This window comes from Arvicanthis niloticus, chromosome 3, assembly GCF_011762505.2.
Source record: "Arvicanthis niloticus isolate mArvNil1 chromosome 3, mArvNil1.pat.X, whole genome shotgun sequence".
Classification (NCBI taxonomy): domain Eukaryota; kingdom Metazoa; phylum Chordata; class Mammalia; order Rodentia; family Muridae; genus Arvicanthis; species Arvicanthis niloticus.
In genome coordinates, this window is record NC_047660.1 from 36,292,142 (window position 1) to 36,303,854 (window position 11,713).

Consider the following 11,713-nt stretch of genomic DNA (forward strand, 5'->3'; position numbering starts at 1 on the left):
TGACTTCAGAGACTAGAACAAAATCAACCCAGATCCACATGAAAATAAAACAAATAAACTGTCACACAGAACTTGTGCACCTACTTAGGCAATAGTTACTCTATTGTGTGCCAAGTCTTATACCAGTTACTGTTGATGAATAACATTCTAAAATTGTAGTAGCTGTACTATTTTTTCTTGAACAAGTATTCACAAATTGAAATTTGAAGGTATCTAAAATGTCTTTCATTAAGTCATTACTTTTAGCACCTTTCGTTGACATTTAAGAAGATGTTAACAGCACTGGGATCTAACAGTTATGAGTGCATACTTTGTCAGTCTGCTTCCTATTGTACTTGCATCTTAGCTCTGATCTTTAACAAATAGAAATAATGTCTGAAGATCAATACTATCATTATGAGAGGCACTGTAAATCTGGTACTTTGATGAGTTAATCCAGGAGTACATGAATTTCCCTTGGTAGAGGTCACCTGAAATTAATCTCACACAATGATTCTGTTAATTATTATTTGTTTTAATACATGCTAAGCAACAGCAGAAATTCAAATGGCATTTAGGAGCCAACTCTGCAAATCACTTAATGAAGACATGCCACCTTTTCATAGTTGTTTAATGCTTCATTGCTACTTCCCGTCAATAATCTCTTCTGTACTCACTACAGTCTCCAGAGATCTAAGCAGTTTGTCATATTGCCCAGCTGAAAGATGACAGAGTTAAAGCCCAGGGGAATTCCTAGATCATCCAAGGATGTTCAGTTACCTGAAAGAAAAGGTCCTTCTCATTTTGTTCTAGTAAATAGCCCAAGGTTTATTTTAAGTATAGAATTTCTCACAAGCTAAAATATTATTTTTAAAGAAAATAAATGTAGTGTACATGTAGTGTTCTGTTCGATAAAGTTTACAATAAGGGCCAGTGCTTTCCACTTTTAGTTAAAAACTTAATAAAAGAGGATAATACAATGTTCACTCTTTTAGTTATAAGATTCTCTATAGATAATGGATCAAGCATATGATAACTATTTATATATACAAAACAGTTCTAAGAAACAACAGTTATTCTGTCATCAAAGTTTCACAACAGAAAAACACACAAAATTATCTTAAACATTTAATACTGAGATTTGCAGTGACTGTTAAAAAGAAGTTCATAAATAGGAAATAGAATAATCTTAAGAGTCTCATAGACTTATTGGTACCTGGGGCTAAGGAGGTGCTACACAGATAAGAAGCTCTCTGAAGGTGTTCAGAGAACTAGTCCATGTATAGAAGCAATGGTCTAAGGTAATAATTGGTTGCTTTTTTTAGTGAAACTCTTACTGTTTTTTTTTTTAACAGTCAACCAACAGAAAAAAGTTTGGTTCTTAAGATGGAATACAAGTCAGATTAATTTAGTAACGTTCAGGAAGACAACAGGACAGGAAATGCACATAACTTTAAAGTGAGAAGTATCTTCTCCAGAAAGCAGCGATGGGTATAGTAGTCAAAAGCATATTTTTTCCTGTGGTAGTGGAATTTCACTGCCATCAGCCACAAGGTGATCTGAGTTGGTATCATTTTTGTGGCCCCATTCTGTGTGCAAATGCAGGTTTTGACAATTCTGACTTAATTTTAATCATAATTTTAGAGCGTGGGATAGAGACCCTTGGTTTTGTTTATAATTATCATGAGAGTCAATTAAAGGACTAATATCAATGTTAGCTTTTATTGTCCTTGATAAAGATACATTAAGAGAGAGAAGAACAGAAAGTCAGGAAGTTGAATAGATATATTTAACTGGAAAGTCCCAGATGCCAGGAAAGCAAGTGGTTCCCAGCGCCCAACAGAGATGACATTAGCCAAAATACCTAACAAAGAGGAGATAGAACCTGTAGAGGCCACCTCCAGTAGACAGGCACGGCCCCCAGTTGAGGCACGGGGCCACCCATCCATCTCAAAATTTTTGACCCAGAATTGTTCCTGGCTAAAGGAAATGCAGAGGCAAAAATGAAGCAGAGACTTTAGGAAAGGCCATCCAGATACTGCCCCACCTAGAGATCCATCCCATCTCATCTGCAGTCACCAAATCTTGACACTATTGGACACTATTGCTGATGCCAAGTAGTGCTTACTGACAGCAGCCTGGAATGGCTGTCCTCTGAGAGGCTCTGGCAAAGCCTGAGAAATACAGAGGTGGCTGCTCGCAGCCAACCATCAGACTGAGGTCAGGGACCCCAATGGAGGAGTTAGGGCAAGGACTGAAAGAGCTGAAGGGGTTTGCAACCCCATAGGAAGAACAACAATATCAACTAACCAGACCACCAGAACTCCCAGGGACTAAACCACCAACCAAAGAATATTCATGGAGGCACCCATGGCTCCAGCTACATATGTAGCAGAGGATTTTTTTTTTTTTTTTTTTTAAATTTTTCTCCAATGTGAGGGGAGGCCCTTGATCCTGTGGTGTGGAGGCTTGATGCTCCAGCGTGGGAGACTGCTAGGGTGGTAAGAGGGGAGTGGGTGTGTGGGTAGGGGAGCACTGTCACAGAAGCAGGGAAGAGGGAGAATGGGACACGGGGTTTGCCAAAAGGAAACTAGGAAGGGCGACAACATTTGAAATGTAAGTAAATAAAATAACCAATAAGAGGGATGGAGGAGATCATGAACAGAAAAAATATCACTGGTTGGGATTTCTTGAACAAAGGTGAGAAAATTACACTAGCAAAAAGAGAATGTTCTGAATATTTGGTGATCAGAACATGAGACCCTGGACGTGATTAATACAACTCACAGATAACCTCGACATTTCTTTTCCAACTTCATGGCAGGAGTAGAATTACAGTTGGTTTGACTAACCTTTTACAAAGATGAAATCAATCCCCATAAATGAACACTGGTTTGAGAATTTTGTTAAAGCTTATACATAATAATGTCTACTCTAATATAGCTTCGTACCTTCAGTCATCTTGTTCCTATCTTTTAAATGGTGATAATCTTAAGAATTCATTTGTAGCTATAATCTCACACTACCTGCTCCCTAGGTGACCTCTCTTAATTTTATTGCTCCATCTATCAACTGTACTTTGGATTAATATTAAATTCCATTCTAGGTTTCTTTACTGAATTTCAAACTCAAATATTTCATAGGCATTTGAAACTCATCATTCCTCCAATTTGAATTGATTATTTAATCACTGAAAATAAGGTTATCATCCTAAATTTGTCTGTTCACTGAAAGTCACTAAAGGTCAAAAAAAGGGTAGTTTCCTTAGATATAATTCTCTTTTTGGTATATCTAATTGTTCATAAAGTCAAGACAAATATACTTACTAAATGATTAAAAAAATGAATATTTTGTTTTCTACCTTGACTTTTTCTTTAAGATGTCTATCACTTTACTACTTATTATACTACTAGGATAAGTGAATTCTTACCTCTTTAGAGGCAAATAAATACCAATAATTCATTATAAAGTCAGAAATTTTGTAGTGAGTGGAGAATTGAAGGAAGTAAATTTTAAAATAGTTGTCTGAATTTTTCCTCATTTTGGAAAAATGGGAAATAGTTCAGGTACATTTTGTTATTTTCTTTCATCTTATCTGTGTGTAATGTAAATTCTCTGCAGCACATCAAGGTTTTCCTCAGTACTAAGTGACTTGAATACAAACAGGATGTATGAGAGGCATGAGAAAACCAAAAGGAAGAGACAGGGAAGAGGAAGAGAAGAAGGAAGGAAGGAAGGAAGGAAGGAAGGAAGGAAGGAAGGAAGGAAGGAAGGAAGGACAGACAGACAGACAACCTATGGAACTAGTCAATCCTACAGAAAATATGGTAGGAGACAGTAAAAGAAAGTAAATGTCATCTGAGGCTCCAGGCTCCTGCCAAGTAACATTTCAGTTTAAGGGAAGTTGTTTTTCATTAAGATGATGCTTTGGAATATGTACTGAAAGAAATAGTATAATCTTAAAAAAAACTATTTGAAAGAAGATTGCGACTCACACATTGCTCAAATGACATTGTAGGAATGTGTGAAACTGGAAATGAGAAAAAGAATGTTAATGGGGGGAGAGATTTATGAGGGTGGGACAGGGAGGAGGGAAGGGAGCAGGGCTGCAGTTAGGATGAAAAGCATACATTATGGAAATAAAAACAATTAATTGAGTGATCTAATAAAGAAAAATCCAGACAATACCATGTAGTATCAAAATATAACTTATAGTTGCTATAAATGAAATTAAGAATTTTTATGCATTGACATTTCAAGACACACATGTATTTGTTTATAATTAGGAAGCATAAACATATCAACCTTTAATTCTCCTCAACTGCACTTTTTGATTACTGTGAAACACTATTATTTATTTAGACGTGAAACAATTCTCATAAAACAGTCCATAAATACATAATGATGTCAGTTTTTTTCAACTCAAGAACTCTTAGCACTTTCTGAAATATCAAGTATTGAGTAAAAAAGTCATTTTTATTGTATTTGGCAATTATTTACATTAGAATAAATATTTGAGCTCATGGACTCCAACATTCTCTGATGATTTATAATGTGTTTGACCAGTGTCCAGAGTGTTACAGAATATATCATGTTTCTCTAATTTTTATTAAATTGAGACTTAAAATTAAATGCAGATAATGGGTAGGAAGACAAAGAAAATTAGAATTCCTTAAATAGTAATATCAAATGAGCATATTTATTTTAAATACCTATAATTATTTAGTAAACCTATGGAAATTATTTACATTATAAGAAAATAATGTTTGCAAGTTTCAAAGTATTTTCTTTGAACACACACAATAAAAAAGAGAAATGCTTAAGTTTATAGAGATTTTTCAAATAACTTAAATTTATTGCTTGTGATAAAGAAGCCAAAAAACTTGGCTGATGGTGTCATACTAAATTATAACATTTATGTTTAAGGAATTTTCCTGAATTATTTTAATATAGTTAGATGCTATTAGTAGAAATGAAATGCTTCTTAAAATAAGTCACGCACTTAAAGTATTATTTTCTTTTTAATTTCACTGAAAGTGATTTAAACATTCTGGGCTTGAAATAAAAGTGAAAAAGAAAGAAAAACAAACTGAGAGTCTATTTTAATCAGTTTTGTAGTTAATAATGGTGGACCACAGAGGCTTTCAACAAAATGGCCATTACACATTACGAAGCATAATACACATGAAGTGTGTACTATATAGATAGTATAAGATAGACTTTAGTAAGTGCCTCTATCATCACATTGCTGAGAGGCTTAGGTATAGGACCCTTTCCAGTATGTGACAAGCAAAAGAAAATATGGCATATACATGTCTTTGTACTTATATTCATATGTTTTATGATATAATTCTATCTACATTGACCTATGTTGAAAACCAAAGCAACACACACACACACATACACTTAAAAAAAAGGTGATAAGGATAACATGTAATCTTCCATAATAAAATTTTCCTGTAAACTGTTTTGTTTTCACTCATACCCTGTTGTTGTTTAATTTTTGCATATAAAAAATAAGGTTTTTAAATTCTTCTTTTGTGGAGTATAAATGTTCTCTCTCTCAATTGCTTCCTTTTTGTTATATCTCAAGGGTAAGCCTGAAGAAGGGAAGTATAAGCTTTTTATCTTTGACTTTTAATTCCTTCTCCTGTAGAAAAATACAAACAAAAGTACAAATTAAAAGTTTTTTTTTTTACTTTTAAACAAAGAATTGCTGTCTTTTTCTAGATATATCATATTTGTTTAAATTTGATGCACTTCTCTAATATGTTTGATATATATATATGCATACATACTTATATGGAACATATATTTTGTTATTATTAGGATAGTACTCACTAATACAATATATATACAAAAATTAAATGATCAAGGAGTATAGATGGATTTTGGTAATAGAGGAATACTTAAATAAGCACAAAGGACAGTTTGGTTAATTGTAATACCATACACACAACTCTTGATTGATTGCTTTCTTCAGCCATAAGGACAGTGCTTATAATTTCTTATCCTAATGTGGCTTTATCTGTATTTGATTGACTGAAGAGAGAGATATTAGGTGTTACCTAATTTACTGCCATCTACAGTGTTCACAGTTGCTATTTTACTACTTAATATTTTTTAAAAAAAAAAATCAGTGAATTCATTTTGTTTGGATTTATTAAAAATATTTTTGTATTGACCAATTATCTGAAGTGACAGTTCAATCAACCAAACATCAGTGTGGATGTTCCCATAGTGATGTTCACAAAGAACTTAACTAGGAGATTAAAATTGCTAAGCAAATTCCAACATTTTTGTGTAGTTTTCATTGTGTTATCATCATGTCTTACTGTGTCATTACACCCCTTGTTTAATTGGCTCATCTTCCCTTACTGCTCCATGACTGTGCCTTTCTGTCAAACGCTGAAAGTAGTTTCTGAACTTCACAGAGCTATCAAAGAAGCAACTAAGAAGTATGTCTACTTCTCACCTGTTCCCTGGATGTTTTCTGTGGTTAATGCAAACCAGTCCTCCAGGTTTCAGATTTGCTTTCTATTAGAGTGAAGAGCAGAGCACAGCAGGACTTTTCTTTTATCCATTCATTCGAGAGTCATTAAAGGCATACATGGCCTTTCTCTTTTCCAGAATGGAATTTCTGGACAAACGATGTCTCTTATTTTACTGATGTTCTTAGATCTCACTGAGACACAGATTTCAATACTGGTTATGACATGCTGTGCTTTGAATCAGGTATCCTTTAATTTGGGTAGCTCATTTAACAGGTATTAGTCTTTCACAAGAATCATTGGGGGAGAAATGCAAAAGGGTTTCCTAAATCCTCAAGACCTTAATAGGCACTTTGTATTAACCTTGGTGGACAGAGCTGAGACTCTCTACTGAGTACAGCTAAGATGTGAGTTTTCTTCAGTAAATATGATGATTGTTTGGAGACTAACTATACGGCAATGTCTCTGTCTTCAAATATGTATTCTTTCAATGAAGAAATACAATGTCTCTCTGAAGTGACCCTAGAACTACTGATTTTGTCATGTTATGTCCTAACCAGTCAGTTTAAAGATAAACTCCTACATTTTCAAAGTTTCTGTAGTTATGTTGGATGTGGTTTGAAAATGCTATAAATATAAGCCAAAAAATAAAAATACAATTATTAAGCACTTTTCTTAAAGCAACATAGATAAGTCACATAGCTGTTAAATTTGAAAACATACAATACAGAACACCAAGTAGATATAAAACTAAAATAAGAAAATATTTTACTAAAACTTTAAACACATACACACATACATACACATATGTGTGTGCATGTGTCATACCATTTCATGATTAGCTTATCACAGAGGATGTTCAATAAATGGCTTTTCAGGTGAGGTGAACCTTTGGTTTATAGCAGTTGTCAATGCCCATTATGTAAGTGCCCACATAGCTACTGATTTCAAGTTACTCACACATGTTCTTGCATGTGCAGTAAAGAATGATGAAAATAAAATCAGACCACACTAGCTGCTTGCTGCATGTCAGGTTGAACCCTATGTAAAAGATCATTTATAAAAATATCAAAATATTTGTATCGTTTTTACATATGAACTATGTTGTTTTTAAAATGGAAGTTAAATTGCATATTCTTAGTTGCCAGTGTTATTGGTTCATTTTGTTGGTTGGGTGTTTTGTTTTTATTTATTTTTGTTTGTATATTTGTTCACCTGTTTTTAAAGCTTAGACATACAATCACTATGGCCCAGCAACTGTAGATAAGAATTCTGTGTCCTCGACATCAAAAACATTTCTCAAGGTATCATAAGAACAATACTGCAATGATACCTTGAGAACTGTTATCTATATCCTAAAAGAAAGACTTCGAATGCATATAGAGTGTTGTATAATTAAGATGCCAAATGAAGAAATGTTAAAAGAATGCAGCTTTATGAATTACATGACAGAATCAGAGTTCATCATCCCTGAAGATGTATTAGAATCAACACTTCCTTCTGTTTTCTTTATATTGAAGGAAACTGAAATAAAAAGTTTCTAATTCTGAGATATCTCCATTCACTTTTAACTCCCATTCTACCTTTGGTCAGATCTGGAAGTGTCTTCTGGAAATGACTTGCAGTTTCTCTGTGTATACTTTATACTTTCCTCCAGTTGTTTGTTTCCATCCAGTACATGAGCATAAAACCATCTTTTTTAGTCCTATTCTTTGGAGTAATTAAATTGGCTCGATGTGACTTAGTTTTTCACCATTATTGTAAATCCATTTTCCCTTGTCATCAAGTTGGAGAGATGGCTTAGGGGATAAAACACTTGTTAAACAAATATGAAGGCAGGAGCTAGGATATATAGAACTCACATAATTGTCAAGTGGGCACGTGTTCTTGTTGTAATTCTGTTGTTCAAAATGTAAAGACACAGCATCCCTAAAAAAAGCTGACTAAAGGAGTAACTGTATTTTTTATTATTTTTCCATCCATCCACATTTATTTTATTTTATGTGTATGAATGTATTGCCTGTATATACGTCTGTGCACAACATGATGGCAGAAGAAAGAAGAATGTGTCAGATGCTATAAAACTTAAGTTACAGATGGCTATGACTCATCGTATATATTCTGGGAATCAAATTCAAGTCCTCTGCAAGAATGATATACATATAACACACTCAAATATAGAAGGAGATTCCACTATCTGCAGAAAATCATGGGTGAACATATAGACACAATAACACACACACATAGAAAGAGAGAGAGAGAAATCACAACACACATTTCTGAATATCCAATTTATATATTTAACAAATTGTGTTAAAATTTAATTACCATTTTCTGTATATTTTACAAACACATGTTAGAAAATGACATATCTAATACCCAATTTACATGGATTGAGAAGAATATTAAGAAAAATAACACCAGGAAAGAAAATATTAGTGCCACATATCACAAATGTATATATACTAACACACCTATAATGACAAACCAAATAGTAACTGATAGTTACACCATTTGTTTTTACAAGAAAGTACTCATTGGTCCCTTTCCCCTTGGAATTAGAACTTTCCAACAATGTGAACATTTCTAGCCTTTCTTTTACACCTGTTTCTGAATATTACCCTGTCAAATATGAGTCTTTCCAAACTTCTCTGAACACTCACAATTAATTTGACATGAAAAAGACCTAGTAATGACTTCACATCTTCTGTCCTAACAAAAGCATGCCTTCCAGCTTACATGTTAGGTTATTTTAGATGACCATTTACTATTTAGTAAATATTATATAACAATACTACATCATCTGCTTCCTTGTGTTAATTAGTATATCAGACTTCAAAAGTTCACAGGGTCATCTCTGTCCAGGATTCCTTTTTTTTTCCCTCCACTGCTGGTGCTCCAGATAAGTAAGATGCCTGGTATACAAACAAGGAACCAGTTCATACTTTGTCTAACAATTCCTCTTGGGTTCTTTGTTCAATTGTCCTTTTAAATGCTTATCCAGTTTTTTTTTTTTTTAACTGATATATGGATCTCTTCTAGCTTACATTTGAGGACATTTTGAATGACTACGTATGATTAAGGAAACATTATAAACTATCCTATACAAAACATTTGTCTGTCTCTACAAAGTCTCAGACAACTTGCTCTGATATTTCAGAGTGTGGTTGTAGATATATATGAGTAAAAATGGCAATAAGATTCTCCTTAGTAATTTTATATGGAACATAAATCAAGAGCCTCTTAAGATAATGATTGGAAACATCTTTTCTTTCCATAAAGTTTTCTCTTTAATGTATGACCAACATTACGTGTAATTTTTCATTAGTTATATTGATATAGAGTGTGAAATCCAAAATGGGAGTATCCCAAATTATTGCTAAAAGACCTTATAGTTTTATTATCACATAAATCTGGGATTTCCCAAATGATAAGTAACTCCATGTCATTGATCCATTGATTGTACTAAAAATAAAGCTGTTACAGATCAAAACTTTACTGTGCCTCACATACATCTTGGTAGGTAGCCTGCTATTGCTGCCAGTTGTTAGCCACAATTTTCTTACACTAGGTCTTAGCAAATCATAACATGAATTAAATACTACAAGAAATGACAGCAATGCTGTACCATGTAGTATATCCATTCTACATGAAGATGAGAGAACAGAGGCATGTGCGGAGATTATTTTGCTGAGTATCTCTAATAATCACATATATTAGCTTTTGATTAATCAAACTTTACGATTGTTTTATAGTACATTATCTAGTAATATCCTTGCAAGCAGGTTCTTTGAGATGACCCCGATTAGACACCAGAAATCCCAACAGACTATCAAATGAGCATCTGTGAATTAGAGCTCAATTCCATACTTTCATATGTGGCTTGTCCTGTGTGCAACTTTGTATTCCTTCATTTTGACAGAGATTTTCATATTTCTACACCACTATGTCTCTTGTCACTTCTGTTCATCATATTGATTATAAATGTAAGTCTCAATCAATTTATTTTGTATAGAGTTGGTATTCATATTTATTACTGTGCTCCTAGTTTTAAAATTGTTTTATTTGTGTATACCTGTATATTGGGAGAGGTAAGAAGAGGACTTTGGATTTGCTGGGGCTAGAATTATAGGTTGTTGTGAGCATCCTGACAAGAAGGCTCTGAAGTAGAATTATGGGTGTTGTGCAAGAGTAGCAAATTCTCTTCCACAAAGATTAGGTATGAATCCATTTCTCTAGCTTCTGTACTTCAAGTTTAACTTTTGCCAGTTGGGTCTACAGAAAGACTTATATCATGCCACAGCTGTGGGCCAGTTATCTTTGTGGGCTAAGAAATGTTAAAAACTACACCATTGGACATACCTACAAAGAAGAGGAGGAGGAAAGTACTGTAAGAAGCTTTGAGTTCAGAGCATACTTAAATATTTGTAGTGCTGATGCTTTGAATGTGTTCATGTTTCAATATCAGTTTATTAAAAGCAAGAGAATCAAATGCTGTATGACAATACCCTTAACTTTGATTTGTGTCATAGATAAAAATAAAAGTAATCATCAAAGGAACAATTTGACTGTCTTCTTTGGTGTTTTTAGTGTATAAAAGCTTTAGAACATTAGCAGCAGTTCAAGAATATGAGCTTGCAAAGACATCTGAGTAGAAAGGAAATTAAATGTGATAAACTGCATGTGTAAATTGAAAGAAGTGAAATAGACTTCATTTAACTGACTATAGTACTGTTAAAAATTCCCCTTTTTCCTGGATCTGCTGGCACTTGTGACATTACACTAGTACGTTCACAGTTACTATAATTGTCTGCACTAGCCATGCACGATACTGCACGTCCTAACAGTCAGGCACATTTGGGGGACCTGAGGCTCTACCGAAATATTGGCTGCTTATAGATAATGGGGAAGGGGGAGCCGTTGTCTGCAGTTATGTACCCATGAGTGGGCCATTGGGATCCATTGTGTAGTTCCAAACCCGTTGTCATACAGAATTTCTCTTGTTAAATTCATTGGGTCAGAAAGCAAAACAGGAAGTCAAGAATATGAAAATGGAATTTGCGGGGAGGATTCAAGCTGAGACAGAGATGGGAGGGGGCAGGCTGAGTAATCAGAATGTATTGTATTTATGTATGAATATTCAAAGAACAAATTTAAGAAAAATGCTTTCTCATAGTGTTTTTTTACATCATAGAATTTAGCCTCAAGTGTACAATATGATTCTTACAAAAATATTTCCACTG